The sequence below is a fragment of the Leptonychotes weddellii genome, chromosome 9 (genome assembly GCF_054177405.1).
Source record: "Leptonychotes weddellii isolate Sample4059 chromosome 9, ASM5417740v2, whole genome shotgun sequence".
Lineage (NCBI taxonomy): Eukaryota > Metazoa > Chordata > Mammalia > Carnivora > Phocidae > Leptonychotes > Leptonychotes weddellii.
Window position 1 is genome coordinate 24898023 of NC_138377.1, and position 10099 is coordinate 24908121.

The following is a 10099-nucleotide window of genomic DNA, read 5'->3' on the forward strand; positions in this document are numbered from 1 at the left end:
AGTCGCTTAACCAACTGAGCCACCCAGGCGCCCTATTTTTTATTTTTTTTAAAGATTTTTTTATGTATTCATTTGAGACAGAGAGAGAGAGAGTATGAACAGGCTCCCTGCTGAGCCAGGAGCTCCACGCGGGGCTCTAAGGCGCCCCTCTAAGTCATCATTTTTAACAAAAACAATACCAGATCTAAAATCTCAAAAACAGGGCGCCTGGGTGGCTCAGTTGGTTAAGCAACTGCCTTCGGCTCAGGTCATGATCCTGGAGTCCCTGGATCGAGTCCCGCATCAGGCTCCCTGCTTGGCGGGGAGTCTGCTTCTCTCTCTGACCCTAACCCCTCTCATGTACTCTCTCTCATTCTCGCTCTCTCAAATAAATAAATAAATCTTTAAAAAAAAAAAATCTCAAAAACATGACAATGGACAGAAAAAGCAAGTTACAGAAGGAAACAACAGTATAATTCCATTTATATAGAGTTTAAAAACATGCAAAACAATACTGTATGTTGTTTTTTAATAAAACTTATGTTGTAAAAGCATAAACACACCCAAGGGGATGATAAACTCCCAATCCATATTGAGAATGGTTACTTCTAGAGGGAGAGAAATAAGATCAGGGAGGAGGGGACTAATACAACTGTATTTCTTAAACTTAGTGGTGAGTATCTGGATGTTTGCTATATCATTCTACAAACTGTATTTATAAAAGATTTAATGAAAACAAACAAACAAAAAAAAGTTAAATACCAGACATATTGTTTTAAGGAGGCCATGAGAGTTACATTTCAAAGAAAAAGATCAAGTTGGCTTTTGGAGCTCAAGCATCTAAATAAAACAGATTTTTTACCCCACTCAATGTCTTATCTGAGGAGACTGGAGACTTTACTTTTGTGTGGTTAATTTTCAAAGACCTTTTTTTTTCTTAACCCTTTTTAGATAAACACTAAGCCTTCACACAATGAAGCCTTACATTGGAGGATAAGTTGAGGGGTCTTCTAGTGTCAGGAAAAATTGTGAAAGACTTTGAAAGACTGGGTGAAAAAGATTACTAGGTGCCCAGTCTAGCAGATTATCTTCACCTTTCATTGTCTTTGAGCTATTTTACAACTCTGAGTTACAAAAAACTGATACCAGTAAAGATGATTCTTGCCCCTAAAAATGCAAATGCAAAGCATTCCTGGAATACAATTGATCTCTCTCCTCCTCACCCCAGAAACCAGTGTTGTATCTATGAAGCAAATTAATTTCAGCATTGCTGATTGTCTATACATTGTCTGCTCTTTGGAATATCTTTTGAATCAGTTGTAATATCTTATGGTTCTCTCATTAATTAATGCATTTAATCAAATCTTAGACACCTGTTAATTTTATATTTCTATGAATCATGATTTTACATTTAAAAAATAATTATCCTTTGGGCGCCTGGGTGGCTCAGGTGGTTGAGCAACTGCCTTTGGCTCAGGTCATGATCCTGGAGTCCCGGGATCGAGTCCCACATCGGGCTCCCTGCTCAGCGGGGAGTCTCCTTCTCCCTCTGACCCTCCCCCCTCTCATGCTCTCTCTCTCTCATTCTCTCTCTCAAATAAATAAGTAAAATCTTAAAAAAAAATAAAATAAAATAAAACAAAAAAAATCATCCTTTAACTGGAGGGAAGAGGGCTCTTTCACCTCATTTCTGCCAAACCACATCAATTGCACAATACCTGAGGCAGCTCCTTCCTGGCTGGAGATGCCTGCCCCTCGGGTTACTTAATCCTATTATTTTTCTCTTGCTCCTTTCTTTTTTCTCCTCTATGTTAGGGAATTTTTAAAGAATCTATTGGGATGTCTGGGTGGTGTAGTCAGTTAAGCCACCGACTCTTGATTCCAGCTCAGGTCATGATCTCAGAGTCCTGGAAGCAAGCCCCGGGTCAGGCTCTGCACGCTCAGCACAGGGTCTCCTTGGGATTCTCTCACTCTCCCTCTGCCCCTCCCGCTCATACTCCCTCTCTCTCTCTCTCTCTCTAAGAGAAATAAATCTTAAAAAAAATTTTTTTAATCTATTTTTAAACCTTGATTCCTTGCTCCCTTGCCAACTGGAAATAACAAATTTCCTTTACTAAGCTGGCAATAGATAAGGTTTTCTCCATCATTAAGACCATTATTTACAACTACTATATGACATAAAAAATTGCCGTAGTTATAGCAGGTTTAAATCAGACTCATTTCCCAACTTCCTTCTCCCCAACCTCCTTCCTCCCAAACTTCACATTTGCTTTTAACATTGTAAACACACTCTATATACTTGTTAAATTAATTAACAAGTAAATGGATGTCCACCGTGTGCTTAACACTACTTAGGTGTTACGTGGCATATCACATGCAAGTTCAAGTCCCTGACCCACGGAAATTTACAATCCAGTTGGGAAGGCAGGGAAGCGCCAGTGTATGCCGTATATGATAAGTGCCAAATGGAGTGAGATTGGCAATAAAGGCTTCATTCATTCATCCATTGAGCAAATAATTCTTTCTTACCCGTTACATGCAGGTGCTGTGGTATGCAGTGGTGAAAAAGACTGGCACAGACTCTCCCTTCACCAAGCTCCTTCTAGAAGGGACTAGAACGAGGAACCAGCTACGTCCAATACTGCATTGCCGGGGCTACGATGGGGAAGTGCACGATGCTAGGGCAGCACACGGGAGGAAAACTAATCCCAGACTTGGGAGGTTTGGAAAGCTCTTTAAACTGAAATTGGAAAGATCTGAGGCCAAATTAGGCCAGGAGTGGGCGGGGGGCAGAATGGGGTGTGGATGGGAATCAATCCAAACTGTGGGAATACGACGTATTAAAGTCTGGTGGTAAGAGACAGCAAAGCGTATTCAGGGAACTTAAAGAAGTTTAGTACTGCTAAGGCAACGAGTTTGAGGGGAGAGCATGGAAAGGAATGAGGTAGGAGAAGCCGAAAGGGACCATCGGATTACATGGAGCCTTGTGAGCTGTGTTAAGGAATTTCAGTTTTATCCTAAGAACAATGGAGGAACTATTACAGATTTGTTGTTTTGTTTTAAAGATTTGGACCTGATTGTATTTGCATTTTTTTAAAAAAGATTTTATTTATTTATTTGACAGAGAGAGACACAGCGAGAGAGGGAACACAAGCGGGGGGGTGGGAGAGGGAGAAGCAGGCTTCCCGCGGAGCAGGGACCCCGATGTGGGACTCAATCCCAGGACCTGAGCTGAAGGCAGTCACTTAACCAACTGAGCCACCCAGGCGCCCTGTATTTGCATTTTTTAAAAGATGGCATTTATTTATTTCTTTATTTGAGAAAGAGGGTAAGCAAGGGAAGGAGCAGAGGGAGAGAGACAAGCAGACTCTGTGCTGAGCCCAGGACACGGGGCTTGATCTCAGGACCCTGAGATCACAACCTGAGCTGAAACCAAGAGTTGGACACTTAAACGACTGAGCCACCCAGGCGCCCCTGTACTTGCATTTTAAAGGGGTCAGCCCTGGCTGGAATTAGGAGAATGGATTTTTTTTTTTTTAAGATTTTATTTATTTATTTGACAGAGAGAGAGAGCGTATGCACAAGCAGGGGAAGTGGCAGGCAGAGGGAGGAAACAGGCTCCCTGCTGCGCAAGGAGCCCGATGTGGGACTCCATCCCAGGACCCTGGGATCATGACCTGAGCCAAAGGCAGACACTTAACCGACTGAGCCAACCAGGCATCCTAGGAGAATGGATTTCAAATGGTGGGGACTGGAGGCAGGGAGTCTAAGCAAAAGATAATGGTGCCCTAAATAAAGGTAATGGTTCTGGAAATGGGAAGAAAAGCACAGACCATGGGATGTTTAGGAGTTAGAATCAACAGGACTTGATAAAAGATTGAAGTGGACATAGCCAACAGGTAGAGATATACAGGTCTATCTGGATTTCAGACAGACAACTCAACTAGAGATAGAGTGGACAGTCAGGATTCCTAGGACAAGATTGCTCAGAAAGAGTAATAGAAATATAGGGAGAAAGCCCACTACAGAGTCCTGTAAAGGATTGCAAGAGTCTGCGAAGAAGCAGAGAGGTGGAAGGAAAACCAAGATAACAAAATGCCACGAAGGTCAAGGGAAGAGAGAGCCTCAAAAATAAGGACAAAGTCAACAGTGTCCAAGGCTGCAGAAAGACCAAGTACATGAAAACTGAGCGGTGACTTTCAGATCTGACGGGTCTGAAGCAGAATATGTCACCCCCAAATATGACTGTAGGAGTTCAGGACATGCCGCTGCAAAATAGGCTCCTTTGGTTTATGGGTTATTGTGAGCTGTAGGCACTTGAAAAACAGCAAATGCAGAGAGGGGTTTTCTCTGAACTCCCCTGTATGCCTAAAGACAGATCCTCTGAAAGGAACTCACTTGTCATAGATACCCTCCCCTGGAGTTTCATTAACCAAGGAAGACTGGCATTTATCATAGGAGAGGAGACTAGAAGTCGACACCACACCCAGACAAACTTTGTCACAAACCATCATACCTCCCATCTGTTCGTCTAAGGGCCCATTCATCTTCCCTAGAGACCTACAACCCTCCTCTCCTTTCCCTATTAAGATGGTCTTCGATCCTGAGTTCTAAACCATCTTGGGGAGTTCCTCATTTTTCCTGGGTATCTCCCATGTGTACATGAGGTATGTATGATAATACACTTCTGTTTGGTTTTCTCTTGTTGATCTTATTATAGGCATCTCAGCTAAGAACTAGAAGAGTAGAGGGAAAATTAATGTTCTTCCTTTACTGATCATTTAGCCACAGGGACCTCACTGGTGATCTTGGTGAGAGTATTTCAGTGGCATGTGAATCGTGTTTGCAGTAATGGAGTAAACTGATGGTACTATTTTTTGACACTTGTTTTGTAATTACCAGAAAAATATCTCTGAGGCCTCTCTATCCTATATAAGTGTATTGTTGCCCCATTTAACAATTATTTACATGTCTTTCTTACTACTAGACTTGAGCTTCTTGAACCTAGGAATTGTTACTCAGGTTGATAATCCCAGGGGCTAGCACAGTCTTTGATATATATAAAGAGTGTAATTGATATTTATGATTGGATAAAAAGTCTAGGGGCTGTCTTCCAAATCCAAGTTGTCTGCAATCTCTCAGCCAAACCTCTAAGCTCTGTGGTCAGAGTCTGAAACTTTAGGTAAGCAATCGAGGGCAGGAGCTGAAACCAGGAATCCAGTATCTGCATCCTCCCTGCAACTTCTCGTTCATCCTGGGCCAGTCACAGAGCCTCCTGACTTAATTTTCTCATCCACGAAGTGACCACCTTTATATTCACTATCAGAGGCACCGAGAACCTTAATTAACATTTAGGAAAGAATTTGTAATCCTTATAACATGAGACCCATCTAATTGAAAGCCCATATCATTATCATGGCCCATTTCGTTTTATCTGGATTTTTTTTTAACTGGATTGGTTTTACATTTCAACATGAATTAGTATGCAGTGCTACTGTTAAATTGAGTGTTGAATTTCACTCCCTAGAGAGTTTTCTTCCTCAGTAATGGAAAAATGAAGCATACATTATTGTGGTAATAACACCCTCACTGTGATCTTGTCATTTTCACAAGAATCTTAAAACAGGAGTTCAGCTGAATTATTGCTTAGAAGAGAGACCTTCAGAGAAAAGACATATGCTTTATGAACAACCTTAACTGCTCTTGCTTGCATAATCTTTTTCCCTTTTCTATTTCCACACTCAATTTGTGAGAAGCCAGGAGAAGATGAGGCCCAGCATCAGAGAGCCTCAAACATTTCTTTTAAATAGTTCTCATTTCTCCCCCCACCTGTGCCGCAAATCCTATAAGGCTCCTCTTGGGGACCTTCCAGTACTCCAGAAAGGACTTCCTAATACTTGGTCCCGGCTATTCCTCCTAGCTCGCTGGCCCCAAAGAATAGTGGGCAAAGGCTTTTGCCCTAATAGCTGCGGGTCCACACATCAGCACCCGCTCTCTGCAGCACCAGGACAAGATGCTAGGTGCTGCCCCAAACGCTCTGCTTCAGTGTTTCTCATGGCAAGAGATGGTTTCCTAAAAGATGTAAAGATGGAGAGATTATAGGGAAGTAAAAATAGTTGAAGACTGTGCTCAAGTTATCACGTAGTATCTTTCTCTTTAGAAAGGTGCACATAATTATTCACAAGGGAAAAGGACCTGGCAGCAGGAGATGCTCACTACGCCCAGGTGAGTAGCTCATGTCACGCAAGCAGCAAACTCGAGTTTTCAATCAGTTATCAGTTTACAACTACAGCCTACATTTTTCCTGATACCACTAATAAACCTCCCTCCTCTAGCTGATTTCAGCATTTCATCAGCCTGAGCGCAAAATCAGGAAGCCAGCAATACACGAATGTCTTCTGACAGCGCAATGCCAGAGAGCAGATGTGCTGGGCTGTGTGGCGGGTGGAGGGCATACCTAGGGAAGGGCAGGGGGAAGGGGGTATGTGAATAAAATCGGGAGTGAAATAACACGAAAGGAGTGTCAAGTGCAACTAGTCTGAAACACAAGTGCAACCAAATCCTTGGCAACAGTATGAAATTACTCTCAGGCAGAATATTCAATTAAGCCAGTATTTTCAGACTCCGGTTGGAAAAATTGCCAAGCAGCAGAGTACTGAACATCATCCCGAGCAGCAGCTAGATGACAGATACATAGTAAAAGTGGATAGGTGAACATGTATATAAAGATGTAAGCATTTTTGTGTGTTGGAAATTATAGTATTCTGAGTAAATTAGTAAGAATTTTATATTTTAGGGGCGCCCGGCTGGCTTATACGGAAGAGTGTGCAACTCTTGATCTTGGGGTCGTGAGAGATTGCTTAAATAAGTAAATAAATAAACTAAAAAAAAAAAAAAGAATAATTTAAGTCTCAGCCAGAAGAAACTAAGTAGCTCCTTAAGTGTCAACAGATGATGTAGCCATACCGTATTACTCTCCAGGCTCTGTGCTGCACGCAGTGCTAGACTTGCTGAGGTTGCTATCTGAGACACCCACGTACACAGTCTCCACATATCACATATGTATGCAAATATAGTGCATCATCTCTTACTGTAAACAGCATAGCGTCCAGCTCATTGCATGTTGGCATCACCGGAACACCTGAAAGCTTGCTGCCTTTTTTCCTGGAGTCTTCCTGGGCTGACTTTAATTCTGCACCTTTAGGTAAGGTCTGCCTAGACTTGTCTTAAATCCAGCTGCTTTGGTGGTTCTAGGGCTTGGCCTAGGTGGGTCAGGTATCCACTGGTATGAGATCCACTGAGACGGTTTTTTCCCTTTAATTCATCTTTTTTCTCTATGCTTCCGTCACATATAATCTGCAAATGCATTTCATTTAGCGGGTCTCGCTTCGGTCAAGCCCTGAGTTGGTGGCTGACTGAGTGGCTGTATTTTCTTTGCTGGGAGGAATAAAAACCCAAGTGATCAGCAGGTCTCAGGGCAGGGTGGTCACCGAGGCAGGAAGGCTTGCCATGCCGGCAGAAGTCTGGACTACCGCTGTGGGCAACAAGATGCATCATGTCCTCAACAGCGTGTCTATCTCTCGGCCCCTCAGGGTATCCAGAAGTTTCCTGTGGACTGAAGGCTTCACGCTGGAGCCACTCCCTCCCCACATCGTCTCAGCACAACTGGGAGAAGCAGGCTGGGCAAGGGGGCAAGGCAGAGAGTGTGGTGACAGCCAAGGGGGATACTGGCTTCCAGCTCTAGCTGCTGTTCCCACAAAGCGTCCTCATCCAGACACAAAGAAAGAGCCACCACGGCTCCAGGTGCCTGGACAGTATGTATTTTAAGAGATTAATTTATGGGATTTTTTTTCCCTCTGTCTCCCTGTATATTCTCTTCCCATCAAGCAGGGAGCTTTTATGCTTTACTGCTACAGAGAAAGTATATGAAATGGCAGAAAGCAGAGACTTTGGTTTCTCATTTACCAAGCACTTAGAAGAATGCAGATTTGTGGTAGAAGCAGAATGAAGAGAAAAGAAAAAGGTTCAAGAGTTTTACAGTGGAATGTCTTTAAGAAGGTTGAAAGGAACAGACCCCCTTCAGTCTTGGCTTCCTGGCAAGGCCCCAGAGATGTGACAAAACTCCAGAGAAGAAAAGCACTGGGGCCCTCAGCCTGGCAAACAAATCCCATGTCCCAAGTGAGTCACGGAAACAATGACCCAGTGCCAGCAGGGCGCCACCAACTCGGAATTGGGGAAGATTGCGAAACCTTCACCAGGTCCCCGAGGGGAAACACCAGGCATGACTGTCTGTCAGAATGGGGCTCCGAGGCAGAAACTCAATTGATGTGGAAAACAAAGAAAATGCTGTGCTGCGAGTCGGACTTTGTAGACCGAGAATCGTCTTCTCTGCACATTCATTGGGAGAATTGTGGAGGGATTTTACCGTGTCGCTGGAGCTACATTTTCCAGAACTCCCTCCCCAGTGTTGTACACACTGGGCTTGGCCACAAGAGAAAGATCCCGTGAGATTTGGAAGGCAGAAGCGAAGTGGCAGCCCTGAGGCTCTAGAGGTCGTTAAGGGCCCTGGGTGCCGCTGCCCACCTCCGATGTCACCTGGCGGGTCGCGGGCAGCCACTGGGCCCACAGATCCTCCAGGTCCACTGGCGCTTCCCAGGGTGCCTCCCAAATAAGTAACTCACCCTCAAATCATCCCTGGCTGGCCTCTGACAAAACACAACCTGAAACAGACCTCACCAGGTGGAGGAATGGACTGAGCCTGATAAGTTTCTTTTTTCTTTTTTTTTAAATAAAGATTTTATTTATTTATTTATTTGATAGAGAGAGAGAGAGAGGAAGAGAGAGAGAGAGAAAGCACAAGCAGGGGGAGCTACAGGCAGAGGGAGAAGCAGGCTCCCCGCTGAGCAAGGAGCCCAATGCAGACGCTTAACCTTAACGACTGAGCCACCCAGGCTGAACCTGGTAAGTGTTGATGTAAAGATGTGCCCTAAGGGGCGCCTGGGTGGCTCAGTCGTTGGGCGTCTGCCTTCGGCTCGGGTCATGATCCCAGGGTCCTGGGATCGAGTCCCGCATCGGGCTCCCTGCTCGGCCGGAAGCCTGCTTCTCCCTCTCCCACTCCCCCTGCTTGTGTTCCTGCTCTCGCTATCTCTCTCTCTGTCAAACAAATAAATAAAAATCTTTAAAAAAAAAAAAGATGTGCCCTAAGTTTTCAAAAACCACATCTCCGTGGCTACAGAGGAGATGCTCTAATCACTGCTCCAGCCAGGGGGCCGCCAGAGCAGCTGTCAGTCACACCTGCTGGGAAGTCCAGGGGTTCCCCAGGGTCCCAGGTTTTCAATGCTTTTATGTCCTGCACAGCTATACCAGTGGAATACGTGTTGTTTGTGCATAGGATGCTGCTGGTGCAGATACAGAAGCACGTGAGTGTGACCCAGATACACTCACGCGCCCCCATTTCCTTCCTTAAGGCCTAACTTAGCACTACATCCTGGTCAAAAGAAACACAAGTCTGGGGGTGGGAGGGATGGGGTAACCGGGTGATGGGTATTAAGGAGGGCACGTGTTGGGATGAGCATTGGGTGTTATAAGCAACTATTGAATCGTTGAACACTACATCAAAAACTGATGATGTACTCTATGTTGGCTAATTGAACATAATAAAACATGTAAAAAAAAAAAAAAAAAGAAACACAGGTCTGACTCCAGGCAGCCTTGAAAGTCACTATGCCTTTAGCAAAAAATATCTCCCAGAGAGGTCAGTTGAGGAAGGAATAATACTATATTACAGACACTGCAAGTTCACCAGCCTCCAGAGTTCCACCCATAAGGCAGTTTCCTAAATCTTCAGTTTTCCAAAGGCTCCAGGCTGCAGGGGGCTCTCCCCCTCCCCCACCCCACCCCCCACCCCCGCGCCCCAGCATGCACCAGCCCACTGGCCATGTCACACAAACCAAGAGGTCACCTCAAAGAGGTCGGGATGAGTGAACGGGTAGGGTTGGGGGTGGGGAAGACAGCCTGACTATACTTCAAAAATTTTTGTCCGGGTCACATGTGAAAATAAACTGTTTAAATTGACCATAATTCCGGATCCACCACACCCTCCCCACCAGAGAGTCAGGCC

The 10099-nt window shown here is 44.6% G+C and overlaps 1 long non-coding RNA gene and 1 pseudogene across 1 annotated transcript in view; one reads left to right on the forward strand and one right to left on the reverse strand.

The window, feature by feature from the left end:
* LOC145723393 (uncharacterized) overlaps nucleotides 1–9475 on the forward strand; it is a 15490-nt gene extending 6015 nt beyond the window's left edge. The window contains exons 3-5 of the long non-coding RNA XR_014148369.1: nucleotides 2522–2700; nucleotides 6140–6204; nucleotides 7572–9475. This is a non-coding gene — a long non-coding RNA (uncharacterized LOC145723393). The remainder of the gene's footprint in view (nucleotides 1–2521; nucleotides 2701–6139; nucleotides 6205–7571) is intronic.
* LOC115940135 (UPF0461 protein C5orf24 homolog) lies at nucleotides 7093–7536 on the reverse strand (annotated as a pseudogene).
* Nucleotides 9476–10099: the final 624 nt, after the last annotated feature.